This window comes from Tenrec ecaudatus, chromosome 11 (assembly GCF_050624435.1).
Source record: "Tenrec ecaudatus isolate mTenEca1 chromosome 11, mTenEca1.hap1, whole genome shotgun sequence".
NCBI classification, from domain to species: Eukaryota; Metazoa; Chordata; class Mammalia; order Afrosoricida; family Tenrecidae; genus Tenrec; species Tenrec ecaudatus.
Window position 1 is genome coordinate 108698016 of NC_134540.1, and position 26915 is coordinate 108724930.

The window sequence follows — 26915 nt, forward strand, 5'->3', positions numbered from 1 at the left end:
GCCCCATCAGCAAGGAGGCTTCATTTTTTACTAGATTTTCTTTGGGTTTTGTACGTTAGTTCTGATATGCTACTTTTATTTTTTCTAGTTCTCTCCCACTTCCACTTCAGTTTTCCTCCTCTTATAGTGTGACCATACCTTCATGACAAAACACATTACCCCACCCCCAACACACAGAGCATACACCCAGGCAAACACAGGCTGGTCTGGAAATTCAGGCACACCCACCCACATAAGGGTTTTCTTCCCCTTCTGAGTGCATAGACACACTCACAGTCACATTGCCACAGCAACAGAACGTCAGCCTCCATACCCAAGTCATACCATATTTTGTCTTCTGACCCTTTTCCCTGCAGATTCATTCACTGTATCTTTCTTTCTTTTTTAAAAATCATTTTATTGGGAGCTAATACAGGTATTACATCATTCCATGGTTCAATCACATCAAGCAGTATTGTACAATTGTTACTGCAATCAGTTTCAAAATATTTCCTTTCCTCTTGAACACTATATCTTTCTGATTTCCTTTTCCTCATGAAATGTATTTTCATGACAATTATTCATTCTATTAGGTCTCTTAAAATAATATATCTTCCTATGATTTTTATAATTCCTTTGGTCTTTCTAGGCAGTCACTTAATATTACTATTATTACTTTTTTACTTTGTTCTCACTCTTCTTCCTGCAATCTTCCCACTTACCCATCTCTCTCCTCCTTTCTCTATTCCACCACTGAATATTTTCCAGCTCCCATTAGACCTCTACCAGGTCACTAAATAGAGTCAACCACCTATACATGACCCACCAATTCATGCACCACTAATAGCTGTACCACAAAGATGAGGACATAGCAGTCAACCACAGTAAACCCCCAAATTGATAAAAACACAAACAACTGAAAAACCACCCAAACCCAATCGAGTACTTTGAAGAAGAGGCCCTGGAACTACCAGAGCAGCATCAAAAGAATGAAGTTTAGGTCATTTCATGAGATGCGGGGAACACTTATTAGAACAACAGAAATATTAAAAACCTAAAATTCCCAAACCAAAAGGAATCTCAAAAGATAAGCAGTGAGTAACAAAATTAGGCAACATAGTAAAAGACTTGTGAAAGAGAATGAAAGAAAATAAAATCAAACTTGAGAGCTCACAGACAATCACTCTGACTAAAATCAATGAGGAAAACAATCAACCAAAAAAAGTGAAGGAATCTGAAGAAAGCCTGAGAAAATATGGGACACTAGCAAGAGAAACAATCTGTGTTTCACTGTGTTCCAAAAATATATACATAAAAATAGTATGAGAAAATTTCCTCAACATCACAAAGGAGAAGAAAATATTCAAGAAGCTCAGAGAACCCCAAATAGCATAGATCCCCAAAGAAAATTATCAGACATATCATTGCCAAACTTTCCATTTCAAGGAAAAGGAGATAATCCTGAGGGCAGCTAGAGAAAAAAGAACAGCCACCTACAAAGGAAAACAAATAAGGATATGTTCAGTCTTCTCGGCAGAAATTATGCAGGCAAGAAGATAATGGAGGGATTATATATCAAATTCTGAAAGGAAAAAACCTGCCAACTAGGAATCCTGTATCTAGCAAAATCATTCCACAAATATGAGGGAGAAATAAAGTTACTCTAAAACAAGGGGGGAAATAAAACAATTCATGAAAACAAGACCAGCATTACAAAAAATATTAACTAGATCACTATGTACAGAAAATCACCAACAGACAAATCTGAGAGCACCAGACAGTACAACACCAAGAGAAAAAATACAATGAAAACAGCACTCAAAACAACACAGAAATAGAGAAGGGACCAAGACACCAATAAAATTACAACAAAGAGGAAAGAACGCAAACACAAAAGCAGCAAAATGACAGCAACCCTCCCACACATGTCAGTAATGACACTGAATGCTTCTGTTTTTTTTTCATGGATTTTAATATTTTATTTTTATTGTCATCACGAAGCTGATGAATAGGAAAGTGTGATGCACCTGAGAAAGCAGGGGTCACAGGCTGGTGGATGCAGAGGTAATGTGAATCCAAAGTTGGCCAAATGGATCTGTCATTGGTAGTCCACTGGTGGCTCCTGGGACTGGCAGGCAAAGTGACTGGAGACCAAGGACCCAGACACAAGCTCCAGCTCTGGCTGAAGGTGTTGGGCCAAAGAGGATTCAGCTCTGCTCAGTCACTCTCTCTTACACAGAAGCCCACACACAAGGAGGTGTCATCAGGAGGAGGCCCGATTGCTAAATGGGGCTATGCCCCTGCCCTTACTTAGATATGGTTAGTTGACAGTGACACTGAATGTTAATGGATTATATTCACCAATCAAAAGACAGAGTAGCAGACTGAATTAGAAAACAAAACCCATCTATATGCTGCCTACAAGAGACACATATTAAACTCAGAGACAAAAATAGACTGAAAATCAAAGGATGGCAAAAAATCTACCAAGCTCATGACAAACATAAAAGGCAAGAGTGGCGAGACAATCAACCCAACTGGCACTTAACAACAACACCCATCAGTCAGAAAGAGTTGCTACCCAATCACAAAAAGCTAAGCAAAAATATCAAGACCTGAATGTGCTGTGGCCCAACACACCCCCAGCCACACCAAAACTAGCACAAAAGGAGCCTTAGTAGAGAAGTGCTTGGTCACTTGGCTGACACAGAACCCACCCGCAGCTCTCTAAGCGAAAAGACCTGGAAAGCTGATCTGGTAGAGATGGCAGCCATGGAAACAGGACGGGTTCACTTTGCTCTGTCCTCATGGGTTGTTAGGAGTTGGAATTGACTCAACATCAAATAATAGCAACTACACAATGTCCAGTCTTGTCATAGTGTACAGACATGCAATAGTCTATTTCCAGTTCATATGAAGAAGAGGGGGCCCTTGAGACATTTGCTGATGAAGATAAAGGATTGCATCCTGCAGCATGAATTATGACTCAATGTAAATGAGATCAAAATCCTCACACCTGGAAAAATAGATAACATCATGATAAATGGAGAAAAGGTTGAAGTTGTTAAGGATTTCGTCTTGCATGCATCCACAATCAATGGTCGTGGAAGCACCAGTCAAGAAACCAAAAGACACATTACATTGGGTAAATCTGCTGCACAAGACCTCTTTAGAGTAAGGATGTTACTTTGAGGACTAAGGTGTACCTGACCTAAGCCATGGTATTTTCTGTTGCCTCATATGCATGTGAAAGTTGGATATTGAATAAGGAAAATCAAAGAAGAATGGATGCATTTGAAATATTGTGCTAGAGAATACTGAAATACCATGGACTGCTAAAAAGGCAAACTGATCAGTCTGAGAAGGAACAAAGGCCAGAGTGCTCCTTGGAGACAAGGATGACCAGGCTTCATCTTACATACTTTGGACATGTTGTCAGTAGAAACCAGTCCCTGGAGATAGACTTCATGTTTGTAAAGTGGAAGTACATTGAAAAGGAGGAAGGCCCTTCACAAGATGGATTTACACAGTGGCTGCAATAATGGGCTCAGACAGAGAAATAAAACAGAGGATGGTGTAGGACCATGCAGTGTTTTGTTCAGTTGTGCATATTGTCACTATGGGCTGGATCTGACTCGATGGCATCTAACAACATTTCCAATTCTCTGCCTGAGGCCACTGGACTGTGGTAGCCACTCAACTTATTTTTTCATATGCCATAAAATCTTCTAAGAAATACAGTCAGAAGAAGTCTCCTTAGAGGTAAAAGTTGTGAGACTTCATCGCACACACTTTGGACATGTCAGGAAAGACTAGTCTCTGGAGTAGGACAGCTTGCTTGGTAAAGTAGAGGGGCACCAAAAATGAGGAAGGCCTTCGTTGAGATGGACTGGCACGGTAGTTTCAACAAAGAGCATAAGAACCGTTGTGGGGATAGTGCACAACCAGAAGGTGTTTCGTTGTGTTGAACATAGGGCCGCTGTGAGTCAGAACAGACTCAATGGCACCTAACTACAACAGCATAGACTCCACACCACATTAAATGGTTTCATGTGCATATGGAATGGGACACTGAATAAAGAACACCAAAGAATTGACATATGTCTTTCCCCCCCAACAGTCTTATTGGCATATAATTAATGTGTCATACAATTCAATAGTTCAATCACACCTAAAAGATGTGTAAAATCATCAACAATTAGTTTTAGAACATTTTCTTCATTCTTGTACTCATCATTATCAGCTCCCTATTTCCCACCAACATCCCCTGCCACACCCCCAAGGAACCATTGTCCAGTTTCGGTCTCTATAGATTTACCTGTCCTGGATTTCATACACAGAAAAACATTAAAAAGCAGACAAATAATAGCAAGAAACTTTTTAAAAGTTTGACCATTTTATTTGGCAAGTAATTTACATATTGTATAATTCAATAGTTCAATTAGGCAATCATATCAAGAATTGTACAATCACCCCCATATCAATATTTTTTAGAACATCCCCCCTCCCGTGATTAAATTGCCTCCAAGATGAGTTATGCAACCACTATCCATTCTAGTGCTCCACCCCATCCCGTCATCACCAGCCACTCCTGAGATCCTCGTACCCTCCCCATCACCCCCCACCCATCCCTGCATTCCCTTTAACCCCTTGTATCGGTTATTCTCATTATGCATCCACTCCTGTGCTTCACAGCTGGGAGACCCAACAGAAAACAATAAAAAACAAAATCACACGAAGGTGGTAAGGCTGAAAACTTTATAGTCTATAGACAAAGATACAGATAATGTGTAAGAAGGGACAGATCCCCAACAATATTCAAAAAGCCAGGGAAGCAATTTCTGCCACAGAACTAGTAAGAGATACTTGTCCCCAGAGCATGTTCAGGTTCCATCTACAGGGTGGTCAGCCGGCCAAGTATCAAGGATGATCCAGCATAATCAAGATTACAATGGTCTCTGCCTATTAGTGGGGCTGTTCGAGACTCTTGCCTGTGGCTAGAGCAGATGGATTTTGGACTCCCGCTGCCCCCATGCCCTCCACAAAGGGGATGCTCATCCATGTTTACTCTGGTGCTTCTCTCCTCACCATAGTCAACTGTTGTAATTGTCTGGATCACACACGCTGGTGTGCTTCTTCCATGTGAACCTAATTGACTCTTGGCGTAGATGCTACTTGTTTGAATCCAAGCCTTAAAGACCCCAGACGCTATTCCTATTGATAGCCCAGTAGAATAAAAATTTTAAATAGATAAAAACCTCAATGAGGGAGGAGGGAGCAGAGAGGGAGAGGGGAAAGGGGGAGCTGATATTAGGGGCTCAAATGGAAAGCAACTGTTTTGAGAATGTTGACGGAAACAAATGTACAGATGTGCTTGACACAGTGGATGTATGTATGTATGGATTGTGATAAGAATTGTACGAGTCCCTAATAAAATGATTTTTTAAAAAACTTCAATCAAAAAGAAGGCAGAAAATTTTAAAAGCTAGACAAAAATTAAATGAACCATAAGGAAGTCAAATGATAGGGTGATGATGGGTCAAAGTGAGATAAAATGATATATCACATTCTGACCTAATAATGTCTGCCCTAGTCAACGTTACCATGATGTTATCATGATGTCACCATGATGTTACCATGCTCTCAGTCTGGTAACAGGGTTATTCACAGCCCTCTGCATCATCAGAGGAGATTCACCAGAGGCTTCCTTCATGTGGATACTGCAAGAATTTACACAGCAATCGACCAATTAATTAATTGTGGTGCTGGTGTAGAATGTTGAAAATACCAAAAGAACTAGCAAATCTGTCTTCAAAGAAGTACAGTCAGTGGCTCTTTGGACGAAAGGATGGCAAAACTTCAACCTCATCAACTTTGAGCATGCTATAAGGAGAGACTAGGCCCTGGAAAAGGACGCCAGGCTTGGTAAAGTGGAGGGGCAGTGGAAAAGAGGAAGCCCTTCAATGAGATGGACTGGCACAGCGGCTGCAGCAATAGGCTCAAATATAGGAACAATGTGAGGGTAGTGCATATACAGCGTTCTGTATATACAGAGTCACTCTGATTCAGACTTGACTTGATGACGCCAAATAACAACACATTGTTACTACTCTTGTTTCACTATGGTTGCTTAAACAATCTGTTATGACGAGATATGAATAAAACATCTCTGGCTTTTGCCTATGTAAAAAGGAAGGCAAAATATTAATTTTTGATAAAATAGAGTTCAAGGTGAATAATATAATGAGAGACAAGAACAGACACTACATAACGATTAAAGGAATGATATACCTGGAATATATAACCATAAGAAAAACACACTCCCCACGAAAGACCTTCATAAAACACCAAATTCTCAGAGTTGAAAACAGCTCAACAATAATAGTAGGAGATTTCACCACAGTACTCCCAAAGAAAGATCATCAGGAAAGAAATCCAGTAAAGAAACAGAATCCCTACACAACCCAATCAACTTGACTTCCTTGACATATTCAGAGCACTCCACCCAACCAAACTCAGTAGACATTCTTCTCCAGAACACATACTCCAGGACAGATCACATTTTAGGCCAAAAAAAAGGTCTCAACTAATTCAAAAACATTGAGATCCTACCATCTATTTTCTTAGATCACAATGCTATAAAACTGGAAATCAACAATAAAAAGTACAAGAACAAAAAGACAAATGCAAACACATGGGGATTAAGTAATTTATTATTTTAAAATGACTAACTAATAGCCCAATTAAGGGATGGAATACAGAAATTCTTAGAAATAAATGAAAATGCTAACACAACATACCCAAACCTTTGTGACACAGCAAAAGCAGTTATCAGAGAGCAAATTGTAACAATCAATGCACACATGAAAAAAAGAGAAGTTCAAAATCAACACTTTAACACACCTGGAGCAACCAGAACAAAGGCAACAACACAAACCCTCCAACAACAGTAGAAAATAAATCATAAAGATATGAGTGGGGAAAATTAACTAGAACAAAGGAAAATAAAAGAGCAAATCAACAAAACAAGAAGTTAGCTTTTTGAAAGGATGAACAAAATTGACAAACTGCTGGCAAACTTAACAAAGAAATAGAAAGGGAAAATGCAAACATCTAGAATTAGAGATGAAATGGTGACATCGCAACAGACGCAAATGAGATAAAAAGAATAACAGCACAGTACTATGAAAACTGTACATCAACAAGTTTGATAATCTGGAAAAAATAGGCAAATACCTAGAAATAGACCATCTACCCATATTAACACAGGTGGATGTAGAAAGCCTGAACAGACCCATAACAAAAGAAATAGAGGTCTTTCAGAAACTTCCAACCAAGAAAATACTAGGACCAGAAAGCTTCCCAAGAGAATTCACCCAATTCTTCTGGGAAGAGCCATCACCAATTCTACATACACTATTTCAGAATATAAAAAGGGACAGCAGACTCTCATTCTCATTCTATGAAATAAGCATAATGCTGATGCCAAAATGAGGCAAAGATTCCACAAAGACAGAAAACTACATATGAATGTTCCTCATCAGTAAAGATGTAAAAATTTTCAACAAAATTCTGGTCAATAGGATCCAACAAAATACCAAAAACATAAATCATCGTGACCAGGTGGGATTGGTATCAGGGGTGCAAGGATGATCCAATATTAAAAAAAAAATACACTCCACTACAGAAACAATAAAAAGCAATATGAACCATATGATCACATTAATAGATGCAGAAAAAGCATTTGACAATATCCAGCACCCATTTTCTAATAAAAACTCAATAAAATAGGAATAAAGGGGAAGTTCCACAGCATAACAAAGAAGGTGTAGAAAAATCCAATGGCCAATCTCACACTCAGTGGGGAAAAATTGAAAACATTTCCCCTGAAAATGGGAACTTGACACGGATGCCCTTTATCACCATACTTATTAACATCATGCTGGAAGTCTAGCCAGAACTATTAGACAACAAAGGAATACAATTGCGCAAGGAAGAAGTGAAACTCTTGCTATTTGCCGGCGATATAATTTTCTATAGTGAGACTTTAAGGACGTCACACACAGACTGCTGGAAAGAATGTAGGGATTTTGTGGAGTAGCAGGACATAAGATTAGCAAGCAGAAATCAGACTCCTACATCTCAGTTAAGGGAGTCTGAAAACAGCCATCAGGAAAATAATACCATTTACAAAAGCCACCCAAAAGGATGAGATACCTAGGAATAAACCTAAGCAAAAAAACAAAAGCCCTGCGCAAAGAAAATTACAAAACACAACTACAAGAAACCAAGAGATCTACACAAATGAGAGACTACCCCATGTTCATGCAGGGGAAGACTTTATATTGTGAAAATGTCAATACTACCTAAATACTCTATAAATATAATGTGATTCCAATCCAAATCTGATTCCCAATTTCATATGGAGACAGAAGAGGCCCAGGATAAGCAAAGAACTTCTCAAAAAGAAGACCAAAGCAGAGAGCTGTGCAATATCCAGGCACAATCGTCAAAACACCCTGATTCTGGTACAATGACAGATACACAGAACAATGGAACAGGATAGAAACTCCAGAAAAAAAGCATTGTCCTACAGGCAAGTGATTTCTGACAAAGGACCAAAGAGCATTCTGTGGGAAAGGGAAACCTTCTTCAACAGATGGTCCTGGAGTAATTGGAACTCCTTCTGCAGAAGAATGAAACAGGACCCATACCTTTCCCCACATAAAAATGAACTCGAGATGGATTAGACACCTAAATGTAAACCCCAGAGTTGTAAGAATCATCCATGAGAAAAACTAATGACATATTGCTGGGCATGCATGGGCCGCCAAATATGTAATAAAGGAAATGTACATAGTGAAGCTAGTGAAAGACTGGGATCTATTAAAAATAAGATACTTATGGACATCAAAAGACTTCATCAAAATAACAAAATGAGGGTCAGGGATTGGGAAAAAACCTTCAGCAGTGACACAATGGAAAAAAAGGATTAATTACTAAAATCCATAGAATTATGCAAAAAAAGTCCAATTAAAAGGTGGGCCAGGACACGAGTAGACAATTCACAAAGGACAGCATTTGAATGACTAACACATGAGGAAATGTTTGAGCTCACCAGCTATCGGGGAGACGCCAATCAAAGCAACCATGAGATATCACCTTACACCCACAGCAATAGCCTAATTCAAAAACTCAGTTAACAACAAATGCTGGAGAAGTCACAGAGAGAGGAATTCGCTGCTGGTGGGCTTGTCAATACGTACAACCATTGTGCTGTGGAGCTATGTAAAACAACTGGGAATAGAAATATCACATGACCTAGCAATATCTTTGCTAGGCATATAACCTAAAGAAATACGAGAGAACACCAACAGGCGTGTGCTTGCCTTCGTTCGTTGTAGCATCGTTCACAATAGCAAGAAGCTGGAAATGCCCCAAATGCCTATCAGAGGCATTCCTTTCTTACTGCTGTTTGTAGCACTCAAGTCTTGTGACCAGCACAGGACTAGGCACTGGACGATTAGACATATCTCTGCGTGCTTATCAAACCCTTCCCCAGACTCAAAGCCATCACCTTAAGGCCGTCCGCACCTCAAACCCAGGCACATGCTCTAACAGCTGCGGTCTTGCAGGACAGCTGAGGTCTTGATAATTAACGGCTGAGCGTGGGGGGCTTTGCATTGCCCTCCAGGAAGAATATCTTATCGGCACAGACCGATCTGGAGGGGTTCAAAATGTTTTAGAAAAACTCAAGAGCTGGCCTCCCTGTTGCAGCAGCAGCTAGACACTTGGGGATTTTTCACAGGACCTTGGAAATAGTTGTTCCCTTGTAGGCTCACTCACTTCTATTGTTTTCATTCTCCTCCTTGCCCCTTGTGTATTCCATAAGTCTCTGCAATAAACTGGTGTCGTTACTTTGTTTTCAAATGATAATACTTCAGTATCTCTGCCAGAGCATTGCTGCAGCGCCAGGGGTTCAAGCCAAGGGATTCAAGAATCCCTCCTCTGCCCCAAAGTCATTCCATCACCCCTATTGATCCCTTAGAAAAACAGAAGGTGTTTTTCTATGAAGAACTCTCCTCCCAGTGCGAGATTCCCTGAGCAGATTATCTGCTCGGCTTTTCTCTCTCCAGGCCATCTGACTGCTGGGGTGGAGTAGAAAACAAGGCCAGAGTTCAACGTTAACAGAAGGCAAAGTCTGCTGAAAGTCTTCCACGAAGGAAACCAGTCTACTATTTCATGGCACTGGGTTTTCTGCTTCTATAAACAGTTATGGTCTTGGAAACCCACAGGAGTCGCTCTGAGTCACCATTAGCTCAGCAGCGAGTGCAGTTTAGTGTTTTTTTTTCTCCAGAAGGCAGAGAAATAAAGAATAGAATCAGGAAGAGAGCAGACTTATAAGGGCCACAATGCCTCCGCTCATCAGCAAGAAGTAGCTAGATCAGTCATCCAATTCTCAAAAGATTTCAGAGTCCTGCTCGCTTCAGGGAGTAAGGGACAGGAACACAGAGGACCCTGTGAGAGCAGGCTTGGTAAACATGTCAACCTTGAACTTGGGCCCTGGGGAAACTCCTGATACAGGACTATAGCTGGAGATAAATCCAAAAACATGTTGCTCCAGAGCCGGGGCCGAGATAAAATTAAAAGAAACTACACAAGAGCCTCAAGGATGGACTGAGCAGCTAAGTTACCTGACCATCTACAGAGCTGTAAACATTGCTGCACCCCCACCCGCTTTGATTATCCCTTTACAAACTAGAAATATTTCCCTAGCTCAGAGTCCTCACCTCTCAAGGACCCACTTCATTCTCTTGAAGTGATTCGTATGCTTTCATTAAACTGTGCCTTAACTCTGCTGCTTTGCGCATGTGTGTGAGAGACAGTGAAGCTTATCTCTGGACTCTTGTAAAGCACACAGGTATGGAGCATGCTAGCTAGCTCCCCAGTGGAGAGCAATCCAGCCCTGAACTTCACAAGGGGGCCTAAAAAAGGGTTAACTATCTCAAAGATCCGAAGAAAAATCCCCACATCTCCTCTGCTTGCTGTTGCAAGACAGAGGCGAGGTTCTTGAGTTTCTGATTGATTGATATAGCAACAACAGTCTTCCTGTAGGACAATAGTGTCTTTCATGCTGTTAAAGTGTCGAGACCTTGATATTTCTGTGAGACAACCAATGCTAGGCAATCAATCTAGGTTTGAAGTGCCTGCAGCCCCTGGGTGATCTCAGGATTATAGGCCAGTTCTTGGGAATGGGTCACACATGGAGGGAAGTGTCTCACCTTCCAGGACATAGTCCTGTGCTTGTTACTAAGCTAAGTGCCACAAGCAAGTGCATAGCCCTTGTCCTTTGAGAGTTGTGAGTGTGGGGAAGGGGAACAGCTATTGGAATGGGAATCAGTATATGTGGGGGCTACAGGAATGTCAGGGAATTGGAACACTGGGGTGCAAATGCGTGTTTAATTGGTTGGAAGGCAAATAGGTACTGGAACCACATAAAAAGACACTCTCTCTATTGAGGCAGATCCTGAAAAGGAGTGCAAACCACAAGAACACCTTGTTCTTTTCTTCTGAACCTACAATAATCTTGCTAGCAACCACCCAAGCATCAGGTGGATGGGTTCTTTAGAAATGGGATGTGGACCCCCTAGTGAGATCCCTTCTGAGCATCACAATTCTTTAGGGGCTCTCCAGACTCTGGCGGTAAGCTGCACCTTTGGGTTCTGTAGACACTGATGTGTCACTAAGTCCATGAGAAAATGGGGAGGCATGAGGTCTGCTCTGAAGGATAACTGGGACAGGCTCCAGAGTTCTTATTCAAGAGTCGCCGAGTAGAGAAGGACACAGGTCCTGTATAGTGGAGGGCGTGATCAATCAATTCTATGCTCCCTCCACCTGTGTCCAAATCCACAGGAATCATTGTCACGGTGGGTTCCTGCTTGTTCCAGTGGTAGCTGGGAAATCCAATGTTACAGTGAAATTAGAGAGGGCCATGGGGCTGTTTCTCACTTTAATGCCTCCATCCTCTGTTCTGGTAAATCAAATGGGAACCTGTTCTGCTGAAAATTCACAATCTGTGAGTAATCGCCATGTAGAGAAAAGGAGGGAAGGATTCATTTAGCACCGTAGTCACATATTGATTCCCTTTCCTTACCTGCTACCACCACTGCACCTTATGTCTGGTACACTCTGTTAGCAGAACAGGGGCCACTACATTCCTGGTGAAAGAGAAGGGATGGCATGCCTAACAATTGTCCTTTCACTTATTCTCGGGGGCATATTGATACAATAACCTTAGAGTGGAGTTAATAATGGCCTGAGGTCAGCGCCAGTGGGGATGGTCCTAGGAAAGGGATGACAGTGAGGTAGGAAAATGTGGTAAATGGCAGAGCACTGAGATAAAAACAAGAATCAAGGCACTTATAAACACTAATCCTCGGACTGGTTCCCAAAGGACTGGTACCGCTGTGTGTTATGTTTCCTCCAGCTGCAGGAGTCTGGTCCATTCAGTTATTCTGAACATCAACTCTTTGCTTCTTAAAGGGGCATGTCAAGTCTTTAGTAGGCTTACATTGGATTTTTTTTTAATGTTTAGTTGACACTGAACAAAAGTGTGGAGCCAGGGTTGCTTTTATCTGGAATAGCTGTAGCTATGATTTAATTCCATAGACTTTTACTTTTGTAAGGAAGTGTGATAGTTAGGTTTATTGTGCCAACCAGGCCAATTGGAACACGTGGGATTAATCAGGTCACAGTTTGATTGGAGGGCAAAGAGATAAATGGCTCTGCAAGGCTCACCACCCACCCTCTCTCTTGCTCTCTGGTGGTTGGCGTGTGCCAGCGTGTGCTGATTTAGCTTGTTCTTTGCCTCAACCTTTGAGCTACACTACCTATGGGCCAAGCGAACCTGTGGATTGTGTCCCTAAAGCTTGAGGCTCCTTTGAGACCTGCTTCATCACACTGCTGGTGCGTACATCACTTGGGCTCGAGGCTGCTTGATCCTCTCACCTTGCATTGCTTGAGTTCCATATCCCATCTGGGCCTGCTTCACTAAACTCCTGAGCTACTGACTATTGGTGATCCACCCTGCTTTTTGCTGCCTGTGGGCAGACTCTGCTTGCCTTGCCCTAGGAAGGATTCTGCTGTCTGCCTCCTTGACCTTGGACCCAGCATCCCAGGTGAGTTGAAAGACTTTCAGTACATTAACTGTTCCACAGAAGGGAGTGAAACTGAACCCTCTGTACTGCTGTGTGGACTAATTAGCTATTATATTCCTTCTAGCTGTATAAATCTATCTATCTATTCCTAAGTGTCCTGGTTTTGTTTCTCTAGAGAACCCTGCCTAACACAGATAGCAGTGCTTGTTTAATTCCATCCCATATCAATTCCAGTTGGTATAATGGTCCCCTCTCTTTCCATCCTTTCACCAATACACATCTCCAGGTTGGATGAGAGGCAAGGCATCACCTGAGTTGGCTCAGGAATCATTCTATGCCAAAAGTCTAACAGGGCTTGCAGTATTTTGCCTCAGCCAATGATAGGCTATAAGAGATTATTTGCTTCTGTTGGGTCCCTCAAAACTTGGTTGAATTCAGTACATGATTTCAGCAACACTTGAAATTGTGTGTGTGTGTGTGTGTGTATGTGTGTGCTCTGATCCTCCCAGTTTCTAGATTGTACCATTTGATGATGAAAGGGAGCTGGGAGTCCTCATGAAGAGGGATCTTTTAACTCGGGAACTATAAAATAATGTATCACCATGGGAATCTGGGATATCAGAGGATAAGGATTTGGCACCACCAGATACAGAGGGAGAATAATGTCATTAATTGCTCTTAGATCTTGAACTAATCTCCACTTCATGTTGGACTTTTGAATGGCCAAGAGTGGGGTATTGTACGGGGATGACTTCTTTTGAATTATGTGTCTGCCTCTTCTAGCTTCCAGATGATGGGAGGGAGCCCTTGACATTTTTCGTGGTAAAAGCCTGTATCCTGAGGTGTCTTCGGGTATCCCACTTCAATTTTACGATGACTGGCTCTACCTCCACAGTCTTTATGTTTTGAGATGCAAGGTAAGTTCCAGTTACATTTAATAAAGCAACGTTTCAAAAATGATGTAAGCAGCACCAAAATTAAAAACTGAAAGAAAAAGGGACTCCTCATTCCTCATCCAGAAAATGTATCCTTGCACTAACAGGCATTTGCATATTTCCAATTATCTGTTAGCATCATGTAAACCAAATGGAAAGATACTTCACAGTCTCTTTTCCCATCTGAATCATCTTGATGGTTAGCGTCATGTAAAAGACAACCCAAGACTTTCTATGGCTCACAGACACACATTCACCTATTTTAAACTTAAAACAACTCATTGCACCTTGACCTTTTTGGGTTTATGTACCATGGGTCTCTTAAATTACATTGAACCCCATTTGTCAGTGTTCCCAGACTCACAGATAGAATATCATACACATTCCCTCCCACCAGATAGGCCAATCCAGGTAAATTTTAAGTCAGTAGTAAAAGCACTTGGAGACCCCGTTTCCGGCTCTGGCGATTTGCAGGTGACAGAGAATAAAAGCTAGTTACTATTCCAAAGCATCCAGCCGGAATCCTATCACCATGATAGATTTTGTTTGCTATTCGATTTCACCCGCAAGAGAAAACTCCAAGGTTCTAATAACTTGGACATTTAGACTTGCCCTTCCATTAAACATTAATTGGATGATGGGGTCATAGAGCAGAGGGGTCCCGAGGAACTGATAGAATCGCTCCACTCTCTGTCAGCAGAAGAACATTCAACCCGCAGCCAGAGAACTAAGGAATTCTCACATTTAAAAGGTTTCGTTTTTTTTCTGCCTCGGAAAAAAGCTGCTATAGCCTCCGCAAATAAATTCCAGTGCTTAGCAACCTCGGGCCTGTGGAAACGAAAGAGTAATGCAACATCAAGGGCATTCCCAAACGGAGATTGTTAGTCAAAGATGAACGGAGAAGAAAGTAACCTCTTTCCCAAAGAAATGATTGCGGTATAACACTCAGAATTCTGGAAAATATTATGGAAAAATGAAAACATCAAAGTCCAGTCAATTGATGGTATAATGTTGACCAGATTAGATGACTCATGCCTGGAAGAGCCCAGAGGTCATCTAGTGTCCACTTGGGTCAAGTCTGAGGGGTAGTGGGGATTAACTGCCCTCACTCCATGTGCCTGTCCTTTCTTCATAGTTCGTCCAGTAACTGCAGGAAAACCTATGAAAGCCAGAACTGTGTACGGCATAAATCTGTCAGAGAAGGAAAACTAGAATATTTCCCATTAATAGGAAAGTAGTAAATTTCAGCTTGCCAAGGCGGGACAACTTTTGAGATAAACAAGACAGTCTTGTTGAATTCTGAGTTCCAGCTCTCATGGGTTTCATTGGAAATCTCTCAAGTGAATGAAACATGATTGTTTGGACGGAATCTGCTTTATTATATACTCTGCTTTGTACATGCAAATGCTTTAATGCCATTGTGGCTTCATCCTTGTATACTGCAAGCAGAGTTCTTGGGTAGATTCCCAGCCTGAGGGACAAGTCTTGGCTCTCCCTTATCCAAGACAAGTCAGTTCTATTTTAATGTGATTATTTTCCAGCTCAACAGTTTATCTTTAGTTTCATTTATCCCTTAGCCATCTGGTCCCCTTATGTTTGCAGACAGGGCTAGTGCCTTTCTTTGTCAAAGTAAATTTGTCAATAGCTTATAATTTTTCTTGTCAGGATCATAATATTTATTTTTCACATCAGACAACCTCTTCTGGAGACTTGGAAGGAGAATTTTTTTCTTCGTATCGCTCATTAACCTGAAAATTTTATTTCCAGGAAAAATGTTTAGATAGAGAGATAGATAACAAAAATTCCAAAATCAACATATTTTTCAGTATATTTATGACTGAATACTCTAAAGATGAATTAGATATAATAAATCAATTTTAAACTGTGCTCGATCACGTTGGCCTTGCATTAAATAGTATAGAAGGTTTGTCCCAGAAATTTTAATAGATTCAGATTTATTCTGGCTGGAATAAGCAACTGAGAACTTGCATTTCTATCCCAAGAATTCTGAATTTGAATGCACAAATAGAAGATCCCTAGGTAATGATGGAAACACAAATTCTCAGCCTCTTGGTCTAACTAAAGTCAACCAATATGAAACCCTGGGTTGGACTCAAAATATAAAATTGGCTTTCCTTTTCTCTAACTTGAAATTCTAACCCAGGACAATCCCATATCTAGATTTTTTTGGTCATCTGTTTTCAGTTAAATTCTTATTTTAAAGCTACTATCCCCTATTGTTCAACATGTTTGGTCTCCTCCAAATCACTTTTGGTCTTCTTGGTTACTGATGCATCTATTTTCTCAGCTAAGTCCATGCTTTTTGCTCACCATCAGATTATTCTCTGTGATTCAGTCCTGTTCTCGAGGTAACAGACCTTTGTCAGGTTACTGATGGAGCTTCCAGGATCCATTGAAGGAAAGCTAAGCTGACCAGAAGAGAACACGAGGGAGTCCTCTTACCGACCTCAGAAGCGCCCCACACAGCTACCGCCTCTGGTCCATTCAGCAATGTGCCCCTCCCCAGCCACAGCCTGGCACACAGAGTGCATAATAAATAACCTCAAAAATGACTTTGTTCTCAACTGAATTAGAGTATGCAACAATACCAGTAAAGACTGACGCTAGTATACTAGGTACACTACAACACAAGATTATTATTCAAACTGTCATGAGGGAAAAAATCACAAACAATAACAATAACAAACAATAACAATAACAAGGTAACACCTTGTTATATAGTACATAGTTCTAGATGGCTTCAAGTCTTTGGAAAGACTCATAGCCACAAGTCCACTCTACGGATAACTAAACCTCTATAAAGTCTAGGTGAGGGTTAAACAGAGCATGTCAAGTCTTTTCCACAAGGCTCGGCACAGGGCTCTCCCCTGACCACCTCAAATGTGCCAGTCATTTGTGCTCCAGAAAATTTTCCATGACTGTTATCCTCTGGGTGTATTCAAGTCACCAGCCTTTTACTTAGTAGCCACTGAGGGACTCTGCCTAACTCTACTAATCTAAAAGGCTTATTTATATTCCAGTATTAGGTTGGATTATATACCGGTGATACGGTATTCACTGGCTGATTTTCTAATGTAGATCACTAGACTTGTCCCAGTAGTGAAAACAAGAAAGTTGGTGATCTTGACCTTTACCGGTTCCATTCCCTTGGGACCTCTAAGACCCAGCAAAGCAGGAAGGGGGGTGGGACAAGAAACCGGCCCCGAGGGGCAGCCCTAGCTCTGCTGAGTGAGGCCATGCTGCACCCCAGCGGCGCGGGCCCTTCGAGTGGAGAGGTCACCCAGACTTCCATGGGCACCATGAAGGGAAAAGGGAAGACTGGAGGATTTCCCCTCACCCCCTCTCCCTTCCCACCTGCGCAACCCTGCAAGGTCTTTTGTCGGCTGTGTTCATTGCTGGCTGCAAGCGCCCTGCACCTTTCCCCATCTGATCCAGGCAAATGGTGCTGCTGCAAGATTCCTGCTTCAGAACAAGAGACCCTGGTCAGACCAAAGCCATTGCAGTCTGTTGGTGCACAGAAAGACACTATGATAGAGGTTATATTTTTATCTTTGCCAATATATTATAGCTAAATGATTACATGATGAGAAGCAACAACCTATGGTATATTGTTCAAATAATCTTGGATTTGCTTGGGGAACCAAGCTTCTCCGTAAAAGACCACAGGAAAATGATCTACAGAAACTTGGTAATAGCAAATCAACAGGACCATTGGACTCTGGCACTTCTGTGAGTGAGAACAGGTATAAGCTTGAAGATGGGAATGGCCAAAGGGACTCTATGCAAGAGCAACAGGAAGAGAAACCTTCATCTTCAAATGTGACTTGTGGACCAACTACCTCATCTAGAAGGAGAGCAATTAGTGAGAAGGAAGACAATTCAGAGGAATTTGCTATTGAAGCACAAGGAAAATGCCACCTGTCCGATTATGTTTCCCTTTCCTTTGACGAGGGCATTGTGCTGTGTGTCATCAGTGGGATATGCCGTGAAAGAAGCAGGGGCAGCGAGTCAGTAGAAGTGCCGTTGATTCAGATGTTGACACTGGTACCGGCGTACATTCTGGTGTTTTGTTGAACCACGACTCTGTTTCTGATCAATTCAGTGTAGAATTTGAAGTTGATTCTCTTGATTGTGAAGATTATAACCTTAGTGAAGAAGGACAAGAACTCTCAGATGATGATGGAGAGGCAGAGGAAAGAGATACAGATTCACTGGAAGATGATCCTGAAATCTCCCTAGGCAACTATTGGAAGTGTGCTTCATGAGAATGAAATGAATCTTCCTCTCCCACCCCATTGTATCAGATGTTGGGCACTTCCTGCAGTGTTGGCTTCAGTGTTGGCGCGCGATGGTGTAAAACTCATTCTTCATATTTCCCGACACTTCCTGTTTCCCTCAGCATTCTTGTAACACTCTCCTTGCACTCAAGTGGGAGCGCCTTAGGACAATAAAGAGGTCACCCTGGTGATGACTCTTCTCTGTCCCATCTTACAGAGGTCAGAAGAGGGGGCCTCCAGGCCCATAAGGAAGGTGGCCAGCATTAAATAGCCCAAAAATAGAGCCTAGAAGTCAAGTCAGATTATGGGTCAGATAACCTGTACCCTGTGGTGACCACTGAGATATTTGCTGGATACCTATTGGCAGTTCTTACACCAAAAGGAAAAAAGGTAAGACTGGGGAACTGAAATAGAAGTACGGGCATATCGGGAATGTCTGCCTCATCAGTAGAGCTCAGAGGGTCAGTGAGTACTTGTGGGATACAGAAAGGTTTCTCTGTCACGCTGGCATTGTGAGGTCTGCTGCTTAGAAGTTTTCTCCCTAAGGGCATTCAGTCATCTAGAGCTATTGTCTGTCCCACTGCAGGTGGGGCCCACTCCCTGCTGATAAGGAAAGCGATTGCTTTCCTGAAGGAGAGCTCAGAATAAGTCAAGGCAGCTCAAGGAAGACCAAGATCCGCCCATCTTGTCACATGTGTACCCCTAATCCCCCCTCTTCCTATTGCATGTGCACCCCTAGATCGTCCTCCTCCCATTGATGTATTACCTATGGTATAACCCCTTACTGTGATGTGTGTGGTTATCTGTAATCAGCGGGACTTGCACGCCCCTAAGTTTATATAAGCCTCGGTTAGAAATATATTCTTGCTCTCCTCCTCTTGTCTCCCACTTCCACGTGGACCCCCCAGAGGGGCTGAGGTGAGCATACTACCATAAAATGTGTCTGACTCCTTTATTTTATCTTCTCTCCTACCTTTCCTATCTTCTATGACTTTACTGTGATCTTTATTTATTATCACTGTACAATTGAGCCTACAGACCCCCCACAGCTGTCAGAGGCTGGTTACTCTAATAATTATATAACAGGGTATTCACTGGCTGATTTCCTAATGTAGATCATGAGGCTTTTTGTCAGTCTAGAACAGTCGTTCTCAACCTTCCTAATGCTGCCACCTTTCATACAGTTCCTCATGTTTTGGTGACCCCCAGCCATAAAATTACTTTTGTTGCTACTTCATAACTGTAATTTTGCTAGTGTTATGAATCGGGTGACCCCTGTAAAAGGGTCGTTCGACCCCCCCAAAGGGGTTGCGACCCATAGGTTGAGAACCGCTGGTCTAGAACCTTCACTGGAACCGGTCTACCCTTGCTGGCCATACTGGTGTTTGAAATGCCGGTGGAATACACACTAGCATATCAACATGCAAGCTACCACAGGTGGGTAATGAGCATGACCCCAATATATGAGAGAACGTTGCCATTTTCATCACGCATGCCAATCTAGTTTCATTGATCCAGTATTAGTCCTCCACTTTCGAAATACGCTGCAATAATCTAGAATATGGGTACGTCACGATGACGTAGAAATGTCTCAGTCCTCACCATGATCTTTGCCATTTTGCATCATTCCCATCACCTCGCTGGCCTTCCTTCCTTCTCTAATTCAGTGCTTCATGCCCCATCCTGCTTCACATCTGTTGTTCTCTCTACCTGGAGCACTGTACCACCCCCACCCCCACCCCCACCTTGTCGGCACTGTTGAATCAGAGACTGTCTCAAGTGTTGGTGATACAGCAGCAGCAAACAAAACAGAATCTGTGCTCAAAGGATGATTCTGGAAGGAAGGTGGCATTCTGGGGGTAGAGGTAGGGGTGGGGGAGAGAGTATTGGTAAGTAATTAGTACTTAAATCTATCATGTCAAGTGCTGGCTGTAAGAAAGGATAGAACAGCCAGAGCCCTGAAGCTGGAGGAGCCACATGGAGCGCCATGCCAGCACTGAGATGCTTCCACACAACTTTTCACCACTAGCCTGCGATCTTCCTGTTTTCATCATCATTGCATGTGCTGTGTGGGTCTGTAGAAGTTATGGACTAGTATTGGGAATATGGGCTAATATCAAACTTATGGACTTGATCTTGAGTGAGCCAGGATGTTTTCTTAATATACAATTACTCTTGGATATAAAACTTTCACAGTAGCAAAAGGTTGGAACCCACCTAAGTGTCCATCAGTGGATTCATGGATAAAATCTGGTACATATATATTATGGAATATTTACTACACAATAAGTAACAATGATGAGTGATAAAAAAAGAAAGGATAAAACACGGTAAGTGAAAATTATGATCTCATTAGAGAAGCCTCTCTGATGAGGGATCATTTGAATAGAGTCCTGAAGGAAATGGTTGGAGTGTTGCAGAAAATCTGAAAGTATTCCAGGGAAAAGGAACGGGAAGAACAGAGGCCTAGAGGCAGAAGAGGATTTATATAACCATTCCTGGGAGAACAGTCCCTCAGAGTACAATTTCAATTATGCTTTCTGTTTTCCTTTCTGAGGGCATGCTATTCTTTTATTTCATATTATTTTTCTTCAAATGTATCCTATATATTTTAGTAAATATAATTTATTTGTTTAAGTAGTCTCTCTGGTCTGGATTCTACGCTCCCTTCAGGCAGATATTGTGTTCCTGTCACCACTACCTTGGCTACCAGCATGCTGCTGGGGACCTGCACCGCTCCCAAAGCTTCTGCTCTGCCACTGAGCTCTGGTGCTACCTATGAGACCCCAAGATTCCTAAACTTCAGTCACTGGCTCCCACCATGCTACTTGGGCCTGCAAGGTTCTCTTGCTACATGCTACCAGCGCCTCCACCGCCTAGAGTGGGAAGCGTGGATTTCCTGGCCGGGCACACTCACACCTCTGCACTGCACAGGCAAGTGGTCCAGCTCATTTAGTTTCACCAGCAAACCACCTGCCCAGAGGCACTCAGCTGTCACTCAAGGGACCGGCAAGCCCACTGCCAGCATCTCTCACTGTCTTCAGTGTTAAGCAATTCCTCTGAGTCCTAGGAGAGTTTCTGTGCAGGGAACCGGAGTCCTTGGTCCAAAGGACACACTATCGTCTAGATCAGTGGCTCTAGACCTTCCTAATGCCTCGACCCTTTCATACAGATCCTCATGTCATGGTGACCCCACAACCATAAAACTATTTTCATTGCTACTTCATAACTGTAATTTTGCTACTGCTATGAATCGTAATGTCAATATCTGATACGTAGGATGTGTTTTCATAGTTACAAATGGAACATAACGAAAGTATAGTGATTAATTACAAAACAATATGGCATTATATATAGTGAAATATTGATTTCTAATTACAAATCAATGAAATTTTGTCTGGAAGCAGGGTGTAGCATGGGTAGCAGTCTTCACGCTGGGTACTCGTATGTGGTCGTATCTGCATGTGGGCAGACCCGCCTGCCTGGAGATGGATAGAAGCGTGGTGTCTCAGTTCCTAAAACCATGGGAAATATGTGTTTTCTGATGGTTTTAGGCAACCCCGGTGAAAAGGTTGTTCAACCCCAAAGAGGTCGCGACCCACAGGTTGAGAACCACTGCTTTAGATAAATGGTGAAACGATAGAAAGGTTTCATTTTGCTTGAATCCACAATCAATGCTCATGGAAGCAGCATTCAAGAGATCAAATGATGCATCGCATTGGGTAAATCTGCTGCACAAGACCTCTTTAACATGTTGGAAAGCAAAGATATGACTTTGAAGATTAAGATGTGCCTGACCCAAGCCACAGTATTTTCAATTGCATAATTTCAATATGCATGTGTAAGCTGGACATTAAACATAGAAGACCGATGGAGAATGGATGCATTTGAAATATGGTGCTGGTGAAAATACTGATGGACCATGGACTGCTGAAGAGCAAACCAACCCGTCTTAGAAGAAGTGCAGCCAGCGTGCTGCTTAGAAGTAAGAATGGTGAGACACAGTTTCACTGACTTTGGACATGTTATCAGGGTAGAAGAGTCCCTGGAAAGGGCTCTGATGCTTGGTAAAGTCGAGGGGTCATGAAACAGAGGAAGACCCTGGAGAAGATGGATTGACACAGTGGCTGCAACAATGGGCTCAAACACAGCAACGGGTTTGAGGACGGCAGGGGAGTAGGTGGTGTTTCATTCTGTTGTGCCTACAGCATCGCTATAGGTCCGAGTGCTGTTAACGGTAACTTTCAAGTCAATGCATCAGGTTTGCCTTAGAAGAAAGGCCTCGGAAGGGGGAAGATGGCCGACAGGGACACCCGCATACTCTGAGAGCTCCTCCAAACAAAGCGGGATTGGCGACCAGGTAGCTGAATAGTAAGAGTCTGGTGAGTGAAATATCCCCCTGGGTCAGCACCCCAGTCCTACCCCACGTATTTGTCCGGAGCAGGGGTCTAGGTGAAAGAGGACCGGACTAGTGGGACATCTCTGGCCACTAAGCTGCCGTGAGCTCACTGGCGACCGGCTTAGGCTCCATCCCCAAACCCGGCGCCTAGGCCAGAGCCACTTGCCTGCCCTGCCTACTCCAGCGGCCCACTCCCCACTCCCTATCGCGGATCCCCACTGGGAGAGAAGCTTTCCTCTCCCGCAGTTCCCCTCTCCCCACAGGGCAGCGATCTGCCCTCGGGCCCACGTCCCTCCCTCCATTCATCCAAGCTCAGGGGAGCGGACCCGCGGGTTGTCTGGCGACCCCCACGGGGGACCATCCACCCGCACCGCTGCCGCGGACCTCTCCACCTGCCCTCCCTGCGCGGGCCTCCCACCCCCGCCCGCCCCCGCCAGCCCCTGGCAGCCTAGCGCCAGCTCCACTCCTGGCGGGGACCCTGCGCTGAGCACTTCCCGCCAACAGGAGCCATAGCCCAACCCGCGCCTGTCCCGGACCCTGAGCTTCCGCGGAGCGCCTCGCCCCGCGCTGCTGAGTCTGCCCACCAAGGGCCCCCCCCTGCGCAAGGCACAAGAGTAGGTGCCCTCCCCAGGGTGCTGCGGGGACCCCGGCGGCCGCGACTCTGAGCCTGAACAGAGGAAGGGCACCATTGCCCCCTGCGGTTTCGCGCCAAGCCTCCTTTGCCAGCGCCATTACCCCCTGCGGTTTCGCGCCAAAAGGGCGGAGAGCGAACACCATTGTTCCCTACAGTGTCCAGCAGCTGCCTGCGCAGCTATCCAAGGGGCCCGCTCACAGCCCGGGCAGATCAAACACTCCACCTGCAGTCTCGGCTTTGCAGTCCCTGAGGAGCCGTCAGTGAGCTCCAGCCAGCTCTCACCATCTGGGGCCCTGTTGGGTCCCCAGTGCCAGCCCTAAGCCTGCCGCAGCCCGCCCCAGCCACCCCAGGAGACGGCACAGTGGCCTGAGCCTCCACACAATAAGGTTACTCCTGTCTCCCAGAAGCATGGGGCCTATTAAAGGATCAAGGAAAAATCAACAGACCACATCACTCCCAACAAAAAAATCAGAGAAACGAGGCACTTTAACAGACCTAACGTCACTCATAGAAGAAACAGATATAGATCAGCCACAAAAGGAAATCTTCAGAACTCTGCTTGCACTAATACAGGAGCTAAGAGAAGCAAACCAAAATAAGGATGCAACGATAGAAGGGATGAAATGCACAATAGAGGGGATGAAGTCCACAATAGAGGGGATGAATACTATCCACCAAAAGGAACTGCAGAAACTAACAGAGGAGGTAGCAGAGGCCACACAAAAGGTCACAGAAGCTATATCTAGGCTTGAGGAGGCTGAGAACCGTATCAGTGAACTCGAGGATGCTCAAACCAAACGAAGCAAGCGAGAAAAACAATCAGATAGGAAAATTAAAGAAACAGAAGACAGCCTGAGATCAATGACAGATGCTATGAAGAGGAATAATATTCGAATAATCGGTCTACCGGAACACAACATAACACACAAATCGACCGCCAAGATAGCAAAGGAATTCCTGGAAGAAAATTTCCCCAACCTAACAAAGGAGAATCCGACTCTCATACAGGAAGCAGAGAGGACGCCGGCTAAGCTAAACACCAAGAAGAACACGCCAAGGCATATAATTGTAAAATTATCCAACTTAGAGGAAAAAGAGAAAATTCTACGAGCATCAAGAGAAAGGAAGACAGTCACATACAAAGGAGCGCAGGTAAGGGTATGCTCAGACTTATCAGCTGAAACCATGAAGAGGAGGAGAGAATGGAGCAGCATCTTCCAAATTCTGAAAGATAAAAATGCCTCCCCCAGAATCCTATACCCTGCCAAGTTATCCATTAAGATAGAGGGTAAGATAAGGGTCTTCCAGGACAAGGAAGAACTCAAAAAGTATACTGCAAGTCACCCGACCCTGCAGAACATACTGGCTGACTCACTATGGCCAGAAGATCAAGCTCCAACTAGAACCTCCAGGAGACCACCATATAGCCCATCTCCATCTAGAAGCCAACATGCCAGCAACACGCACCAGGACAACACGGTCTCAGATGGAAAAGAGGACAGGATAGAAACCCTCCACTCAAACGCAGTACACTGATATGAAGGAAGATAGGCAAAGACCCAAAACACAAAACAGAATATGGCAACCATGAAGCCAGAGATTGTAATAATCACTTTGAATACAAATGGGCTCAATTCATATGTTAAAAGAAAGAGGCTGGAGGATTGGATTAGAAAACATAACCCATCAATCTGCTGCCTGCAAGAGACACACCTTAAGCAAGCAGACAAGCATATGCTGAGAATAAAGGGCTGGAAGAAAGTTTACCAAGCAAATGGTAACTCCAAGAAGGCAGGAGTGGCTATCTTAATCTCCGACAAAATGGATCTCAAGATCCAAAACATAAAAAGAGACAAAGAGGGACATTACATAATGCTCAAAGGCTCAGTAAACCAGGAAGCAATAAGCATACTGAATATTTACGCACCTAATAATGGTGCGGCAAATTTCGTCAAACAAACTATTAAAAAAATGACAGAAGAAATCACGGAAACAACAATAATAGTGGGGGACTTCAACACTCCACTATCAGAGAAAGACAGGTCACAGGGAAAGAAGCTCAGCAAAGAGGCCAGAGAGCTAAACAATGTAATTAGGCAACAGGGCCTGATAGACATCTATAGAGCCTTTCATCCAAAAGCAAAAGGTTTCACATTCTTCTCCAATCCACACGGATCTTTCTCAAGAATAGATCACATGCTGGGGCACAAGGCCAGCCTGAGTAAATTCAAACACATAGATATTATCCAGACGTCTTTCTCAGACCACCATGCCATAAAGCTGGAGATTAATAGGAGGGCACCCAGAAAAGCAAGGGTCACCAATTGGAGAATAAACAACGATCTCCTGCGACATGAATGGGTTAAGGTCCAGATCAGAGAGGATATCAGGAAATTTCTAGAAACTAATGAGAACGAGCATACAACATATCAAAACTTATGGGACACTGCAAAGGCAGTCATCAGAGGTAGCTTGATATCACTGAATGCATACATGAAAAAAGAAGAAAGGCGTATGACAGATATGTTAACACAAAACCTCCAACAACTAGAACAGAGTCAACAGAACTACCCCTCCAATAGCAAGAGAAAAGAAATAATAAAAATCAGGGCGGAGTTAAACCAGTGGGAAGACAAAAGAACAATGCAAAGGATTAACGCAACTAGAAGCTGGTTTTATGAACGAATTAATAAAATTGACACTCCCCTGGCAAAGCTTACCAAAGATAGAAAGGAACAATCATCAATAGCCAGGATAAGAGATGAATCGGGGGCAATAACAACAGACCCCAATGAGATAAAAAGGATAATCACAAAGTACTATGAAGGTTTGTATTCTAATGAATTCAGAAACCTGGAAGACATGGATAAATATTTAGAAAAACAATCTATCCCTAGATTATCTGAGACAGAGATCAAGAACCTCAACAAACCCATAGCGAAGGAAGAAATAGAGAGTGTCATCAAAAACCTACCAAGGAAAAAGGCCCCAGGGCCAGATGGCTACACAGCAGAATTTTACCAAACATTCAGGGAAGAGCTGACACCGATCCTCCACAAAGTATTCCAGAACATAGAAAAGAACGGCAAGCTCCCAAACTCATTTTACGAAGCCAGCATTACTTTGATACCCAAACAGGGAAAAGACCCCACAGGTGTAGAGAATTATAGACCAATATCTCTAATGAACATAGATGCAAAAATCCTTAACAAAATATTGGCCAATAGAATACAAAGGAACATCAAACATATCATTCACCACGACCAAGTAGGATTCATCCCAGCGATGCAGGGATGGTTTAACACCCGAAAATCCATCAATATCATACACCACATTGAGAAGAAAAAGGATAAAAACCATATGATAATATCCATAGATGCAGAAAAAGCATTTGACAACATCCAGCATCCATTCCTAATCAAAACACTCATGAAGATAGGATTGGAAGGTAAGTTCCTCAAGCTCATACAAGCTATCTATGAAAGACCAACAGCCAACATCATAGTCAATGGA

General features: G+C 43.1%; 1 pseudogene; it reads left to right on the top strand.

Moving 5' to 3' along the window:
- Positions 1–17328: 17328 nt before the first annotated feature.
- Positions 17329–18502, top strand: LOC142461035 (E3 ubiquitin-protein ligase Mdm2 pseudogene; annotated as a pseudogene).
- The last annotated feature ends 8413 nt before the right edge of the window (positions 18503–26915 follow it).